Source organism: Procambarus clarkii, chromosome 35, assembly GCF_040958095.1.
Source record: "Procambarus clarkii isolate CNS0578487 chromosome 35, FALCON_Pclarkii_2.0, whole genome shotgun sequence".
Classification (NCBI taxonomy): Eukaryota; Metazoa; Arthropoda; class Malacostraca; order Decapoda; family Cambaridae; genus Procambarus; species Procambarus clarkii.
In genome coordinates this window covers 13004283-13023826 of record NC_091184.1, presented here as the reverse complement: position 1 = coordinate 13023826, position 19544 = coordinate 13004283, and positions in this window count along the sequence as shown.

The following is a 19544-nucleotide window of genomic DNA, read 5'->3' as shown; positions in this document are numbered from 1 at the left end:
GCGTGGTAGACGGTTGGAACAAGTTAGGTGAGAAGGTGGTGGAGGCCAAGACTGTCAGTAGTTTCAAAGCGTTATATGACAAAGAGTGCTGGGAAGACGGTCTCATCCTTTAACTACACTTAGGTAATTACACACACACACACACATACATATTATATATATATATATATATATATATATATATATATATATATATATATATATATATATATATATATATATATATATATATATATCGGACAATTAGTAAAAAAAAAAAAAAAAAATTAAATTATTTTACCTTGTACCTAGATCCACCAGGCCTGTTTGGTGCATGTTTCAGTACTTCAGACATCTGGAAGGTCACATCCTCCTCCTCAACTTGTGGATGTGCGGTGATAGATGATTCTGTAAAATTAAGTTATTTATATAATAATAAATTCAGTATAACAATAATATTCTGTAAAACTAAAAGTAATTTATACATCAATCAGATAAAACTCTCCAGAGATGGTGATACACAACATATAAAGGACAAGTTTCAGAACAAAATATGCATTTAGGAATAAGGTTTTGTACATGTAGGTAGCACATGAGAAAATAAGTGGAAGGTGATCAAGTTTATATTAACATGTTAATGACTTTGTTAAGGCTTTGCAAGAATGAAAAAATATTAATAATATAATATCACCTACCAATTAATTGTACATCATTTATAAGTCAATTATTTGCATTATTATTATTCAATACTAATGATATAAAAATGCATTTTGTAATCTACTATTTATGCAAGTATTAGGCACAGGATCATGAAATAGACTGCAAAATACTGTAATGGATAAACCAATTAAGTTTACATTTTCCTATAGCTAAGTCAGTCAGTTCTATTAGCAGCAGAGAACAATTATGCCCAACCTCTATTAAATGAAACAATCTTAAGAGCAAGTGATAGAAATATAATCATTTATGCTTGGGATTATGGAATGGTTCCAAATATGAAAAATATTAAGTTTTTTGGTTAAAATTTTTTAACTTAAAATTTACATTTTTAAGTGAATTTTAAACTTTAAAAAAATTATTTAATTTTTTGGTTACTTACTTAAAATAACATTATATAGTTCTTGTTTTTGTAGAAATGCCAATTTCTTCTTTTGCCCTTCCAGACTGTATAGTGACCACAGGCCGTTTGTTCATATCTTCATTATTCTTCGAACTGTGGTTGCACAATCAGACCCACGTACACTGGTTAAAAGCATCACCTAAAAGCAACAACAAAAATGTAGTACACTGACGAATTTTGAATATATATATATATATATATATATATATATATATATATATATATATATATATATATATATATATATATATATATGTGTATATATATATATATATATATATATATATATATATATATATATATATATATATATATATATATATTAGTTGATTTTATACCCGCATTAGGTCAGGTGATAATACAATGAAGGTGAAAACATGGGGGGATACATAAGGGATAAACATAGGGGCTGCAGAAGGCTTATTGGCCCATACGAGGCATCTCCTATCTAAACACAAAGATTAATCCAGTGTAATTGGCCTGTTATGTTGTAACATAACATAACATAACATATATATATATATATATATATATATATATATATATATATATATATATATATATATATATATATATATATATATATATATATATATATATATATGTGTATATATATATGTATGCCATATACATATATATGCTATGTTGTATGCTACAACTTGGCTGATAATAAAGCCATTCACAACTGCAGGCCTAATAAAAAAAGGAGGTGGCATAGCAATATCTTACAAAGATACCTTCATCTGCAATAGTCTCATTAGTAATAGAGACGACTATTGTGAATATACCTTTGCCAAGTTCTCCAGTAAATCCCTTAAATCCTCCTTGACTATAAGTGCCATCTATAGATTTCCCAATACCGACATAGCTTCATTCTCAGATAACGTAAGGAATCTTATCATAAATAACAATCTCAACAAAAATCAAACCAACTTAGTGGTTTGTAATGGTGAACAAAACATGCAGATACTTATATATAACCTGTGAATAGAGTGTAATAACACCAAAACTATTTGTTTATTGTTTTATGACCATAATAATTGAATCACTAATATGATTCACTAATATATAATCCTAATAATAATCACTAATATATAATCCATTGAGCATGCTGCATCTCTTTCAGTCTCTTTGCAATTTGAACAAGAGGGTTTTTAATTGATCGAACCATATTCTTAAAGTAAAGTAAATGAGATGTATTCCATATTTTGCAAAATATACGATGAAGGCACACAAACATTCATACCAAAACTGAAGGGCAGGATTTATGAGGAGACATTAGAGGCATTAAATATTCCAAACTAGAAGACAGAAGGAAAAGAGGAGATATGATCACTACGTACAAAACAGTAACAGGAATTGATAAACTTGATAGGGAAGATTTCCCGAGACCTGGAATTTCAAGAACAAGAGGTTATAGATTTAAACGAACTAAACAAAGATGCCGAAGAAATGTAAGACAATTCACTTTTGCAAACAGAATGGTAAACGGTTGGAACATGTTAGGTGAGAAGGTGGTGGAGGCCAAATCCGTCAAAAGTTTCAAAGCATTATATGACAAAGAGTGCTGGGAAAATGGGACACCACGAGTGTAGCTCTCCATCCATCTGATTGATAACCCAAATGAATTTTTCATGGATATGATACCAACATCAAATCATAAATCAGATGTGATCCTATCCCCACTGGATTTTGAAGAAGCCATAGACAGTATGCCTATGCACTCTGCACCAGGCCCTGACTCTTGGAACTCTATATTCATCAAGAACTGTAAAAAACGTTATCGCAGGCCCTTCACATTCTTTGGAGACAAAGCCAAGATACTGGCATTGTCCCTGACATACTAAAAACAGCAGAGATAGCACCGCCCCATAAAGGAGGAAATAAGGCAGAGGCAAAAAACTACAGACCGATAGCACTAACATCGCACATCATAAAAATCTTTGAGAGAATGCTAAGAAGTAAGATCACAAAATACATGGAATCACAGCATCTCCATAACCCCAGACAACATGGTTTCAGAACAGGGCGCTCTTGCCTATCACAGTTGCTGGACCACTCTGACATGGCACTAGATGCCATGGAAGACAAACAAAACGCTTTGACAAAAAAAAGCCTTTGACAAATGTGACCATTGTGTTATTGCACATAAAATGCGTTCAAAAGGAATTACCGGAAAAATAGGCAGATGGATATACAACTTCCTGACTAATAGAACCCAATGTGTAGTAGTCAACAAAATAAAATCTGGACCATCAACCGTAAAGAGCTCAGTCCCCAAGCGTACTGTGCTTGCTCCAATACTTTTTCTCATCCTCATATCGGACATAGACAAGGACACAACCTATAGTACTTGATCATCCTTTGCAGATGACACTAGAATCTTCACGAGAGTAGGCAACATAGAGGACACGGCAAACCTCCAATCAGATGTAAATCAGGTCTTTCTATGGGCTACAGAAAATAACATGGTGATTAACGAACATAAGTTTCAGCTCATGCGCTACGGAAAAAATAAAAAATATAAAAACGGAAACCACTTACAAAACTCAGTCAAATCATAACATTGAACGGAAAAGCAACGTAAAGGATTTGGGTGTACTGATGTCAGAAGGCCTTACATTTAAAGAACACAATAAAGTAGCCGTCACAACTGCAAGAAAAATGACAGGATAGATAACAAGAACTTTTCACACTAGAGATGCTATACCGATGATGATAGTTTTCAAGACGCTAGTGCTCTCTAGAGTGGAATACTGCTGCATAATGAAAGCCCCTTTCAAAGCTGGAGAAATTACTGACCTATACTTATGCATTTATCTTCGGTTTAACACAACAGGCACCAGACACACGCTAGGCATCATACACACTAGGATAAAACAAACATTAGGCTGGAAGTCAGAAAAGAATTCAAAGAATTTTACTGGAAAGGCTTGCTGTTAGGAAAGGAAGTAATTGAGATGAATTAATGCACAGTATGTCAATTTTGTGAAATATATGATAAAGGAACAAAAACATTTATACCAAAACAAAGATGCAGAACTAGGAAACAGGATTTGTTCAACTGAAATTTCAAGACGGACAGAGACCAAAAGACACAAAAATGGAATCAATATACGAAGAGGCCAAACCCCCAAACATACCAGTAATACAAAGAGAAACAACTACACGGCAGTGAGGAGAGAGGCAGAAAGAAATTTTGAAAAAAAGGAACAAACAAATGTAAAGTAGAACAAATCATATTCTATAAATACAGCAACAACCAATTGCAGGTAAAGGATAATATTCAGAGCTTTTAAATGCATGGATGGCGAAATACTCAAGAAATTGTTCACGACTTTTGTTAGACCAAAGTTGGAATATGCAGCGGTTGTATGGTGCCCATATCTTAAGAAGCACATAAACAAACTGGAAAAGGTGCAAAGACATGCTACTAAGTGGCTCCCAGAACTGAAGGACAAGAACTATGAGGAGAGGTTAGAGGCATTAAATATACCAAATATACTACACAAATATATATACTACACATGCACAATAAACTACCCTACACAGGCTGAGTATGGTGTGTACAATAAATTATAAGCTAAAAGATAAGACTGAGTTTGTATAAATGGGGGTTAAGTCAGAGTGGGAAAATGTAAGTGGAGTGCCTAAAAACCCTGTCCTGGGACCTCTGTAATTCATAATATATACAAATAATTTAGACTCAGGTTTGATCAGCAATATTTGAAAATTTCCAGACGATACAAAAGGGATTTTTTTCTGGATTCAGGATTATTTTTTTATGGCTGAAAACAGGTTTTCAGCAATAAAAGAAATACAGTATTGCTGGAACAACCGTCGACATCTTCAAGAGAAAACCTGAACATCTTCAAGAAGTGAAGATGACCTTGAGAAGAAGTATAGGTTGGGAGAAGTATAGGTTAGGAATTGTCTCCAAAGAATTCTCAAAGAATTACTCGTTATTGCTATCCAAGATAATTAGACGAGCCAAAGCTAAATACTACGAAGATAAATTTACCCAAATAAAGAGTACCTTACCTAAAAATATGTATGTACCTTACGTAAATAAACATTTGATTTTGAAGTGCCGGACAAACAAGGCTGTGGTGGATATGTGGGCCTGAGGGGCCTGTCCAAGCAACAGCCTGTTGGATCAAGCTCTCACATGTCAAGCCTGGCCTTGGAAGGGCTTGGTGAGTAGAACAACTACCAGAACCCTATAATGCATGTATCAAGGTGTCCAGGCAGTGAGCACCACATAATGCAGTGCAGTCCTGTAAGAATAAGCACAGTAAGTATGGGCATGGAGGGGGTGCAGCAGTGGCTTGTGAAGGGCTGGAGAGTAAATGGACATGCCCAGGGGTAAAAAGCATTAGGGTAACAGAACATAGCCCATAAAAATAGTAATGACAATGAATGAATAATTATATGAATGCAATAATACTTCATATCTCAATAGGAAAACTAAGCAGGGTGCAAGACAAGGTACTGGTGGTGATAGTGGTTGGTACAAGTCCTCACATCCCCACAGACACCAGTAACAGCCCTCACCTCCCAACACAGTACCCTTGTAGCGAGTTAATTTTATACTCGCTTCATTATCTTATAGCATAACTAATTAACACTAATTACAGAAGCTACACAGGTGATACTTTGGTGTGAGTTGAGCGCACTGAGCGTCGGTATCGGTACACCCTTGTTCCTTAACAACCCTTTGGACCTTTATTACAGAAAAATAGAATCAATTAATTTAATAAAATATAAAATATAAGTGCTTACTTACGATAATACTATCGGTGGAACACAAAATCTTCTTCTTCTTGATAGTAGGTGCAGTTTGCATGAAGGGTTAGTCCTCGCCATGACTGAACTGACGACAAAATGGCCGATGTGTTGATATGGCGTCAGTTGACGCTGTGACGTCACAGGTGAGGGACGCTTTGCGCATTACTCCCTCGTACTTAAAAAGTACTACAGGTACTTTTTGGTTTTATTTTTGAATATGGCAGAAGTTGGACAGCTTTTCAAATCATTATAAGGGAGTGAGTTCCATAAACTAGGTCCCTTTATTTACATAGAGTGTTTACATAGATTAAGTTTGACTCTGGGGATATCAAAGAGATATTTATGTCTGGTGGGGACGTGGCCATGTGTTCTATTACATAATAATAATAATAATAATAATAATTTTTATTTAGGCAAAGGTACATACATAAAGAGATTTTACAAAGTTTGTTGGCTTTATAGATAGAGCTAGTACATACAATGCCTAAAGCCACTATTACGCAAAGCGTTTCGGGCAGGAAAAAACACTACTGACTAAAGCTTAAAACTAATGGGTAAAAAGAAAAAAATGCGTTGAGTACAAATAAAAATAGAGGTAAAAGAGGGGGGGAACATTGTTGAAAAAACAGCACAAATACAATTATAAATTATTACAGAAAATTACATTAAAACAGCGTTGATTTGTAAAACAAAAAAAACAAAACAAAAAACATACATGGGTTGACAATAGAAGGGTAAGGTAGGTTACATGGAATTTATTAGGTATAGCTTCGTTTTTAACTTAAACTGGTTGAGAGAGGTACTGTCTTTAACATGGTTGGGAAGGTCATTCCACATCCTGGGCCCCTTGATTTGTAGAGCATTTCTGGTTTGATTAAGTCGTACTCTAGGAATATCAAAACTGTATTTATTTCTGGTGTGGTGCTCATGGGTTCTGTTACAACCTTCTATGAAGCTTTTGAGATCAGGATTGGCATTACAATTTAGCGTTTTGTATATGTATAATACACATGAGTGAATGTGCAGTGACTTAATGTCTAACATATTCAGAGATTTGAGTAGGGACATCCAATGACTTCCAATGACATCCAATGACTTCCTGGACATCTGTCCAGGAAGAGTTTCAGAACAGGGTTTGCAGTTAGAAAAAGGGCTTTATAAACGTAATTTACACAGGAGAATGTATGGAGTGAATTTGTTTAGCATGTTTAAGGATTTGAACAAGGGAGCTGTGTGTTGTCTGAAGGTAGAGTTAGTTATTGTCCTGATAGCAGATTTTTACTGGATGATGATGGGCTTGAGGTAGTTTGCAGAGGTTGAACCCCAAGCACAAACGCCATAAGAATGATAGGGATAGATAAGTGCATAATAGAGTGAGAGGAGAGCAGAGTAGGGTACATAATATCTGATCTTAAACAGTATACCAACTGTTTTAGAAACCTTTTTAGTTATGTGTTGTATATGGGTGCGGAAGTTGAGTCTCTTGTCTAAGTATAGGCTAAGAAACTTTCCATCATTTTTATTGCTAATGTTTACATTATCTATCTGAAGCTGAATTGCATTTGTTGATTTGTTTCCAAATAAGATATAGTAGGTCTTTTCTATGTTTTGTGTGAGGCTTGTTGGTTGACAACCACAAGTAGACTTTTTTTAATTAATTGTTTACAACATTATTTAACAGGAGTGGGTTGGGGTCAGAGTAGATGAGTAGTATCATCAGCCAACACTATAGGTTTAAGTATGTTAGAGACATTAGGGAGATCATTGATGTATATAAGAAACAGGAGGGTCCTAGGATGCTGCTCTGTGGCACCTTTACGTAATTAAGTGGTAGAGTGGGAGAGATTATATCATTGATGGCTTCATATTGGTGTCTGTTACTAAGATAGGATCGGATATAGTTTAGGGCAAGGCCACGGATTCCATAATGGTGGAATTTAAGTAAGAGGTAGTTATGGTTAACAGTATCAAAGGCCTTTCTCAGGCCGATGAAGAGTTCAATTGGAAACTCACTTTTGTCAAGGGCTGAGAAGATTAAGTCAAGCAGACTAACAATAGCATCATTGGTACTCTTTTGGGAGCGGAAGCCAAACTGACAGGGACTTAGTATATTGAATTTTACAAGATTGGAGTAGAGCTGTTTGTAAAAAAAAAAAAAATAATTTTGATAATATAGGTAGATTCGATATGGGTCTGTAATTATTTATGTCTGCCGTGTTACCTCCTTTATGAACTGGCGTTACTCTTGCTTTTTTAAGGATATCAGGGAAGGTATGACACTCTAGGGATTTGTTGAACAGCAGTGCTATGGATGGTGCAATGGCATGGGAGGCACGCCTGTGTACCATCGATGGTATTTCACTAATGTTCCCAGCTTTGGTTTTTAGCGAGTGAATGATGGACACAACATCTGTAGGGCTGACCGGAGAGAGGAGAAGAGAGTTTGGATAGCTGCGTGAAAGATATGTGGTAACATATGTCTGAGTCTCTGGGATTTTTCGGGCAAGGTGAGCACCAAACGATGAAAAGAAGCTATTAAATTCAGTTGCTGTTTCAAGTTCTGTTGCAGGTGTATAACCATCCTTGGAGATTTTTATCTTATTATGTAAATGTTGTTTAGCTCCTTGGATGGTAGAGATGGCTCTCCATGTGCTTTTTATGTTGCCTTTTGCTTCTTTGAATCTATTCTCGTAATAGGAACGCTTTGCTCTTATTATACTGGTAAGCACTGATGCATACCTCTTAACTACTTCTTTTCCAACTAGGCCAATCCTAAGTTTTTTTTCATATTCATATTTCTTGTCGATTGCTTTAAGTATGCCATTAGTGAGCCAGGGATTATTTAACCTTTTTGCCAGTTACTTGCTTGGTGAGGAGAGGACAATAAGTATTGTAAAGGCTTTAAATTTTGGAAAGAGGCTAGTTAACGAATTATTATCCTGTGTATTGATAAATTTAGATTCCCAGTTTACATTGTGGAGGGCATTTGTGAGATTGCCTATTGCCGCTTCACATTGTAACCTAAAGGTAATTTTCTTGTTACCTGGTGGTGTTATGGCCATGTTCGCTACAAGGAAGGTAGGATAGTGGTCAGTTGTTCTGTCAGTGATTATACTTGATGTAAGAGGAGCTGTTATGTTGGTCCATCAGTGATCCAGGGTAGTCGCAGATGTTTGAGTGACTCGGGTGGGCCTGGTGATTGCGGGGATGAGCATACAGGAATTCATGCTGTTGAGGAAACAGTCTACTTGAGGGTTATTTTGTAGCCCTAGGTCAATATTGAAATCACCTCTGAGAACTATGTGATTTTTGTTGAGATTATTGTTTATGATAAGGTTCCTCAAGTTGTTATTGTATTTGTGTCTAGCTTCAGACACAAGCATGTTACAGTTATGTCTTAAAGAGTTGAGAGCAATTAAGGATGATAAAGAGTCACTTACAACTAATGTATCAAGTTTGGATACTTGTACACATTTCAGTGCAAGGAGCAAGGCAAATAGTTCAGTCTGAAGGGTAGAGGCCCAGTTGTTTATACGGACTCCCCACTCAAAATATAAGTCATATCCTATTGCCAGGACAACTGCACTTCCAGCTGCACCCGTTGGGCGCTGTAGGAAACCTTCAGTGTATATGATTTGAGAGAGAGAATGCTCTGTGGACAGAGCATCAATATGGCTTAAGACGTTGAGCTTTGCCTCAAGACAAAGCTGGGACTGATCTCTAATTTGCTCCTTTGATGGAAAGGGAGGGATTAAAATTGAAAAGGGTGTAATTTCCTACAGTGCAGGAAAGTGCTATTGTTGTCTCTCTTGGTACAAATTATAAATCTGATACTTTCTGAGTTCAGTTCCAATTTTATTTATCTATTTGAAACAATGTTTACATTCAATAAAGAAATTCTGGAGGGCTTCTGTGCAACGGTTAGGATGAGCTAGCCTAAGCATTTTTATACCAATTTGACAGTTATTTTCAGTAACACGATAAACAACGCTCGGAATATTAAGTTCCTTTCTCATATTAAGTATCTTTGTGGTACGAAGGCACCCAAGGATTATCCTCAAGGCTTCGTTCTGCAATTTTTCAAGCCCTCCAAGCTTTCTTTCAGGATGCCTTAAAGTTAGTTTAGTTCATTTATTATGCACCCCATACCCATCTTGTGGGCGGTAGTGGAAAGGGTTGCAGAGGCACATAATGGGCTCAGGGACTGAACCCAACAATTCATTTAGCTAAGCAAGTTACAATCTTGATGAGCTAGTTACAAAATTCAGTATAAGTCGTCACATCAACAATAGGTTCGAGATCGATCACAAGTACAGTTTCTAAATTAAGCAACTGACATATGTGGAGAGCTAGTGTCACAATTGATATGTTTGTCCTGCACACCGCTCCCCATCCAGTGGGCAGCGGTGGATAGGTTACAATCACTTAGTTACTACTTGCAGTTAGCAAACTGGGGATATTTGGCTAAAATTTCTGGTACCAGATCATTTTGAATGAAATATTGACACATCGTTGGTACATTGGTTATAGAATTGTCTCTGAATTCACTATCACATAGTGACGAAGGGGTGTGCAAATAATTTTGTTGACAGTTAACATTTGGTCAGGTCTACATCGGCAGATAATGAGAATTCCCAGAAATACTTGTAACCGAGTCTAAGCCGAGCAGTAGTAACATCTAGAAGTCTGCTGATTTTATTGGATGAACTATAGATGTGTGGCTCCTTTTGCATAATAGTATTGAACGAAAGTTAATCTCCCCAAACACTTTCGCGTTTTGGGCAAGTTACCCCTCCACTCTCTCCATTTTTGTTTGGACATTCCCTGGTAGTGTTCGGAAATACTGAAAAGTGTATACTCTTTTCAACTTTGTCACCTTAATTCTCGTCCTATGTCTTTCATTTTGGTATCAATGCGTTCGCAATAGAATTCCCAACAGAACTATGTGCATATAATGTCAAAGACAGCAGCGCGCTCCACCCGCCGACAAGATGAATGTAGGCCAAGGGTACCAGAAAAAGAAAGCTGAGCCACCCTCAGGCAACTCTCATTACATTAGAGAGTGTGATAATACTGAAAAGTGTATACCCTTTTCAACTTTGTTACCTCAATTCTCATCCTAGTTTTTTCAATTTGGCATCAATGTGTTCGCAATAGAATTCTCTACAGGACTAAAGGCATATAAACTCCAAAAGCCCGGCTTACCATCCACAACAAACAGAGTAAGCGAGAGTGTGTTACCAGGGAGCGCACAAGAGCGATAAAATGTATACACTCTTTTCATTTTGGTCACCTCAATTGTCATCCTAGGTCTTTCATTTTGGTATCAATGTGTTAGCAATAGAATTATCTACAGGTTTAAATGCATATAAACTCCAAAAGCAAGGTGTACCATCCGCACAAAACAGAGAAAGTGAGAGAAAGTAACCCGGGAGCACTCTAGTGCAATGTAATGTGAACACTCTTTTCACTTTGGTTACCTCAATTCTCGTCATATGTCTTTCATTTTGGTATCAATGTGTTCGCAATTGTATCTGCTGGCATTTTACCCTTTGCTTGGATCTGAAGGGTTTTAGGCTCACCACGATGCAATCTGATAGTACCACAGGTGTATATACCTATCTTCAAGCAGCAATTCACTCATTCAAACCGACTTATAATAGTTATCCATATATAAATGGTAATCTTTGTTCTACCTGTTAACCTGTCATATGAAGAAAGATTGTCAAAGCTTATATTACATTCTCTAGAAAAGCAAAGAATTAGGAGTGACATATGGTAGAGGTGCACAATGGGATGAATGGACATAACAAAGGGGACATTAATGGGGTATTAAAAGTAGCAACACAAGACAGAACTCGAAACAAAGTGTAAAAATTGGAAAAATTTAGATTTAGGAAAGAACTGCATGAGTAAATACACTGGGTTTGTACCTTAAGGTTCATGTATGCAATATTACAGAGTTCCAGTTAACTCCCATGCATGCAATTACTTTATGTTATGTTTATGTTTTTTATGTTAAAATGTTTTTGTTGATTTGTTTGTATATTTTCATAAGTAAAGCATGCTTACCGTCTTATTCCAAGTTTTATGATAACTTTACAAGGTTTAAAACATAAAGTTCAATATATATTCTGGTTTTCACACAGGAATTATACGTTAATATAACATCATAATAACGTAATGATGTCGTGTAAATAACGTTATACTGACGTCATATAAATGTTATATTTATGTTATAAGAACGTAAATTGGATAGCTTTACAGAAAGTAAACAAAAAAAACTAAATGTTGACTGAAAATTATTTATTCTTAAATATAAAGCATGAAAACATTATAATACCATAGCATTCACTATTATTTTTAAATTTTTACATAAATCTTAAAAAAACTGTGTCTCAAGAATATATGTTTTTAGTTATATCCTTTGGTTTTAAGAACATCAGATATACGTATTTATGTCAAAAGTTACAGTATTACCTTTGTGGAACCATTTAAAAACGTCCACAAACGTTCTGTGTTTGCTGGGAGCTTATCGATCATGGAGTGCAGGGGCTAGATTCACGAAGGTACTTACGAATGTTTTTCTTCTTAGCGTCTTCGTGGCGGATACGTTGGTATTCAGGTAGATATGTCTCAGACCCTGTTGGAATATAACCAGTCTGTCAATCGGGTCAACCTAAGTGTTGCGTTTCTATGCGTTTCCAAAAGGGTCGCCCATGTTGGAATCGGTGAACGCCCTAGTAATATTGTTGAAAACATCTTAATAACTTAATAAACCAAAGGTCTTTTCATGTCAGAAGAACGGCAGAAACTGGATCTATATATGAAAACTCTTTCAGGACAAAATTTAAAGTAAAACTGAAGATATTTGTAGTTGTATAAAAGTTGCATTTTTCATCGGTCGTAGAGCTGGAAATTCGCAATATTCATCTCAGAACAATGCTTATTTCAGGCAAAATCGTTAATAAACGTAAGAGTTTTATACGTCTCAAGAAAGATAGAAACATAATCTTCATTTTAAATGCCTTACCATGGGCATATTTGTATTTAAAGCGAAGATACGTGTATTTTTATAATCGGCGAGCTCCGATCCCGCACAGATCGAGCAACGGAGTAACTCTCTCAGAACAATGCTTATTTCACGTAAATTGGTTAATAAACAAATGTTTTATATGTCTTATGAAAGATAGAAATATAAGCTTCATTTTAACTACTTTACCATAGAAATATATAAAGTTCTAATGAAGATACATGTGTTTTAATAATCGCAGAGTTCCGACCTCGCACAAACTGATCGTCAGAGCAACTCTCTCAGAACAATGCTTATTTCACGTAAATTCGTTAATAAACACATATGTTTTAGATATTTTAAGAAAGATAGAAATATAAGCTTCATTTTATATACTTTACCATAGACATATATGAAGCTCAAGTGAAGATACATACGTTTTTATAGTGGCATTCAGTAGCTTGATAACATGATAACAGATTACATGAAATGAAAAAAAGATGAGAGAAAATTGTTGGTACAGTATATTAAAGCACATAGGTAGCTAAGATTGATTGCAATGACAGCTTGAATGGTAGTTGACAAAAAAATTGGTAGGCATAATACAGCAGAAACAATATAAGATTGGTTGCAATGACAGCTTGAATGGTAGTTGACAAAAATTGGTAGTCACAATACAGCATATGGCTAGCACATAAAAGAAGACAGCAATGAACACAATGATAAGGTTGTTTGAAATTACATAAAAATTAGCAGATTGGGTAACACTAGGTACAGAGCAAATTTAAAGCTCAGTGTAGGAAACTAAGAAGATGAAGTTAGGTACTTTTTGGTTTTGCTTTTAAATAAGGCAAAAGTTTCTAGTGTGAAAAGTTCTTGTTATCCAACCTGTCATTTTTCTTGCAGTTGTGACGGCTACTTTATTGTGTTCTTTAAAGGTAAGGTCTTCCGACATGAGTACACCCAGATCCTTTACATTGCCTTTTCGTTCTATGTTATGATTTGCCTGAGTTTTGTACGTGGTTTTATGGACCAACGAAATTATTAATTTCAGAACATTGCTTATTTCACGCAGATTCCTTAATAAACATAAGAGTTTTATGTCTCAAGAAAGATAGAAACATAAGCTTCATTTTAAATACCTTACCATGGGCATATTTGAATTTAAAGCGATGATACTTGTATTTTTATAATCACCGAGCTCCGACCCCGCACAGATTGATCGACAGAGCAACTATCTCTCAGAACTAGCTATGCTTATTTCACATAAATTCGTTAATAAACACAAATGTTTTATATGTCTTAAGAAAGATAGAAATATATGCTTCATTTTAAATACTTTACCATAGACATATATAAAGGTCAAGTGAAGATACATATGTTTTAATTTATAGTGGCATTCAGTAGCTTATCGATCATGGAGTGCAGGGGCTAGATTCACGAAGGTACTTACGAATGTTTTTCTTCTTAGCGTCTTCGTGGCGGATACGTTGGTATTCAGGTAGATATGTCTCAGACCCTGTTGGAATATAACCAGTCTGTCAATCGGGTCAACCTAAGTGTTGCGTTTCTATGCGTTTCCAAAAGGGTCGCCCATGTTGGAATCGGTGAACGCCCTAGTAATATTGTTGAAAACATCTTAATAACTTAATAAACCAAAGGTCTTTTCATGTCAGAAGAACGGCAGAAACTGGATCTATATATGAAAACTCTTTCAGGACAAAATTTAAAGTAAAACTGAAGATATTTGTAGTTGTATAAAAGTTGCATTTTTCATCGGTCGTAGAGCTGGAAATTCGCAATATTCATCTCAGAACAATGCTTATTTCAGGCAAAATCGTTAATAAACGTAAGAGTTTTATACGTCTCAAGAAAGATAGAAACATAATCTTCATTTTAAATGCCTTACCATGGGCATATTTGTATTTAAAGCGAAGATACGTGTATTTTTATAATCGGCGAGCTCCGATCCCGCACAGATCGAGCAACGGAGTAACTCTCTCAGAACAATGCTTATTTCACGTAAATTGGTTAATAAACAAATGTTTTATATGTCTTATGAAAGATAGAAATATAAGCTTCATTTTAACTACTTTACCATAGAAATATATAAAGTTCTAATGAAGATACATGTGTTTTAATAATCGCAGAGTTCCGACCTCGCACAAACTGATCGTCAGAGCAACTCTCTCAGAACAATGCTTATTTCACGTAAATTCGTTAATAAACACATATGTTTTAGATATTTTAAGAAAGATAGAAATATAAGCTTCATTTTATATACTTTACCATAGACATATATGAAGCTCAAGTGAAGATACATACGTTTTTATAGTGGCATTCAGTAGCTTGATAACATGATAACAGATTACATGAAATGAAAAAAAGATGAGAGAAAATTGTTGGTACAGTATATTAAAGCACATAGGTAGCTAAGATTGATTGCAATGACAGCTTGAATGGTAGTTGACAAAAAAATTGGTAGGCATAATACAGCAGAAACAATATAAGATTGGTTGCAATGACAGCTTGAATGGTAGTTGACAAAAATTGGTAGTCACAATACAGCATATGGCTAGCACATAAAAGAAGACAGCAATGAACACAATGATAAGGTTGTTTGAAATTACATAAAAATTAGCAGATTGGGTAACACTAGGTACAGAGCAAATTTAAAGCTCAGTGTAGGAAACTAAGAAGATGAAGTTAGGTACTTTTTGGTTTTGCTTTTAAATAAGGCAAAAGTTTCTAGTGTGAAAAGTTCTTGTTATCCAACCTGTCATTTTTCTTGCAGTTGTGACGGCTACTTTATTGTGTTCTTTAAAGGTAAGGTCTTCCGACATGAGTACACCCAGATCCTTTACATTGCCTTTTCGTTCTATGTTATGATTTGCCTGAGTTTTGTACGTGGTTTTATGGACCAACGAAATTATTAATTTCAGAACATTGCTTATTTCACGCAGATTCCTTAATAAACATAAGAGTTTTATGTCTCAAGAAAGATAGAAACATAAGCTTCATTTTAAATACCTTACCATGGGCATATTTGAATTTAAAGCGATGATACTTGTATTTTTATAATCACCGAGCTCCGACCCCGCACAGATTGATCGACAGAGCAACTATCTCTCAGAACTAGCTATGCTTATTTCACATAAATTCGTTAATAAACACAAATGTTTTATATGTCTTAAGAAAGATAGAAATATATGCTTCATTTTAAATACTTTACCATAGACATATATAAAGGTCAAGTGAAGATACATATGTTTTAATTTATAGTGGCATTCAGTAGCCCAGCAAACATTTTCATGTTTTTAAAACATCCTAAAAACGACATTTCATTGTTTTCAGCACGTTTATAATTACGTTTAGAAAAGGTTTTTTGAGAACTTTTATATACAACCTTAGAACGTAAATAATTAACATTTCTAAAAACTTTTTTATAATCTTTTAATTACCTACATTAAAACGTTTAGGGTAAATTAGGGTATAATAATTTTGTAATTCATATCTGAAATAGAAAGGGAGAGAAAGAAAGAAGACATATCTGAGAAAGAAATGGACATCCTATATATGTATGTGCAAATTACAAATAAATAGGGTACAAAAAGAGAATTAAAATATTATATTTATTTAATTAAGAATGAGTAATACAACAAAATATATGTAATAGCTCGAAATATATAGACTATATCTATAACAGAATATAAAAGTAAAAATTTAAAAATCTATAAAAATCTATATATGCAATATGTGAACACAATAGATTTTGTGATCAAGCAGCCTGTGATTCATGTCATGCTGAGATCAGTCTGATGTTACAAGCAGTTATTGTTACTTAAAACTAAAACAAGTAAAATTTTCCGAGTATACATATAACACTATAGTTTTTCTATGACTAATAATAAAAATCTATTAATCAAAAGTTTAGGACTAATTAACTAAAAATAAAAATCTACAAGTGAATGTAAACAGTCAAGTATAATATTCATGTAGAAAGAGAAAGAAAAAGAGAGAGAGAAGGAAAGAAAGAGAAAGAAAGAAAGGGAGAAAGAGAGAGAGAAAGAAAAGAAAAAAGTCATGTATAATATTCATATTAGCACCATGCAATATAACTTAGATTAAGTAAAAATCTCAGACATTTATAAATCAAATGAAATATGAGAGCCAGAGAGAGAGCGAGAGCCAGAGAGAGAGCGTGAGCCAGAGCCAGAGAGAGAGAGAGTCAGAGCCAGAGAGAGAGAGAGAGAGAGCCAGAGCCAGAGAGAGAGAGAGAGAGCCAGAGAGAAAGAGAGAGCCAGAGAGAAAGAGCCAGAGAGAGAGAGAGAGCCAGAGAGAGAGAGAGCCAGAGCCAGAGAGAGAGCCAGAGCCAGAGAGAGAGAGAGCCAGAGCCAGAGAGAGAGTCAGAGCCAGAGAGAGAGAGCCAGAGCCAGAGAGAGAGAGCCAGAGCCAGAGAGAGCCAGAGAGAGAGAGAGAGCCAGAGAGAGAGAGAGCCAGAGAGCGAGAGCCAGAGAGAGCGAGAGCCAGAGAGAGCGAGAGCCAGAGAGAGCGAGAGAGCCAGAGAAAGAGAGAAAGAGAGGGGGAGAGAGAGAGAGAGAGGGCCAGAGCCAGAGAGAGAGAGCCAGAGCCAGAGAGAGAGAGAGAGAGCCAGAGAGAAAGAGAGAGCCAGAGAGAGCCAGAGAGAGAGAGAGCCAGAGAGAGAGAGAGAGCCAGAGAGAGAGAGAGAGAGCCAGAGCCAGAGAGAGAGAGAGAGAGCCAGAGAGAGAGAGCGTGAGCCAGAGCCAGAGAGAGAGTGAGTCAGAGCTAGAGAGAGAGTCAGAGCCAGAGAGAGAGAGCCAGAGAGAGCCAGAGAGAGAGCCAGAGAGAGAGAGCCAGAGAGCGAGAGCCAGAGAGAGCGAGAGCCAGAGAGAGCGAGAGAGCCAGAGAAAGAGAGGGGGAGAGAGAGAGAGAGAGAGCCAGAGAGAGAGAGCCAGAGAGAAAGAGAGAGCCAGAGAGAGAGAGAGCCAGAGCCAGAGAGAGAGAGAGAGCAAGAGAGCCAGAGAGAGAGAGAGAGCAAGAGAGCCAGAGAGAGAGAGAGAGAGCAAGAGAGCCAGAGAGAGAGAGAGAGCAAGAGAGCCAGAGAGAGAGCAAGAGAGCGAGAGAGAGAGCAAGAGAGCCAGAGAGAGAGCAAGAGAGCCAGAGAGAGAGAGAGAGAGCCAGAGAGAGAGCAAGAGAGCCAGAGAGAGCAAGAGAGCAAGAGAGAGAGCAAGAGAGAGAGAGAGAGCCAGAGAGAGAGAGAGCAAGAGAGCCAGAGCAAGAGAGCCAGAGAGAGAGAGCGAGAGAGAGAGCGAGAGAGAGAGAGCAAGAGAGCCAGAGAGAGAGCAAGAAAGAGAAAGAAAGAGAAAGAAAGAGAGAGAGAGAGAGAGAGAGAGAGAGAGAGAGAGAGAGAGAGAGAGAGAGAGAGAGAGAGAGAGAGAGAGAGAGAGAGAGAGAGAGAGAGAGAGAGAGAGAGAGAAAGAGAGAGACAGACAGACAGAGACAGAAAGACACACACACAACAAAAGAGGAGACAGAACAAAATTAAGGCAAGGAGAGAGAAGACAGAACAGAAACAACAGAGAGAGGAGAGAAATGAGAAATCATTGAAGAGAAGGGGAAGAGAAACACAAGATAAGAAAAAGATACAAGAAAAATATACAAAATAAAAATGACATAAATGAATACCACAAATATAAAAAGTAAAGGAAGAGAGAAGCTAGAAGAGACAGGAAACGAGAGGTGTTAGAAGAGAGGAGGAAAGGAGAGATTAAAAGTTAAGAAAAACAGGATAGAAACGTAAAAGAAATAAAAAAAAGGGACATTTGTGAGGAGAGAAAATAAAGAGACCAGAGAAGACCATATATCAAGAGTGTGAGGATAAAGACTTAAATATTTTCTTAGTAGACATCCTCTGGCTCTTGTTGCCCCTCTTGTATACGAATTGTACTTGCAAGCTTTCCCTGAAAAGATATTAACAAAATTAATATTTAATTATTTATTTATATAAATTACACACACACAAACTTTAAATATTATATATATATATATATATATATATATATATATATATATATATATATATATATATATATATATATATATATATATATATATATATATGTCGTACCTAATAGCCAGAACGCACTTCTCAGCCTACTATGCAAGGCCCGATTTGCCTAATAAGCCAAGTTTTCCTGAATTAATATATTTTCTCTAATTTTTTTCTTATGAAATGATAAAGCTACCCTTTCCATTATGTATGAGGTCATTTTTTTTATTGGAGTTAAAATTAACGTAGATATAGGACCGAACCTAACCAACCCTACCTAACCTAACCTAACATATCTTTATAGGTTAGGTTAGGTTAGGTAGCCGAAAAAGTTAGATTAGGTTATGTTAGGTAGGTTAGGTTGTCGAAAAACAATTAATTCATGAAAACTTGGCTTATTAGGCAAATCGGGCCTTGCATTTTAGGCTGAGAAGTGCGTTCTGGCTACTAGGTACGACATATATATATATATATATATATATATATTATATATATATATATATATATATATATATATATATATATATATATATATATATATATATATATATATATATGTTTATAATAAATATTAT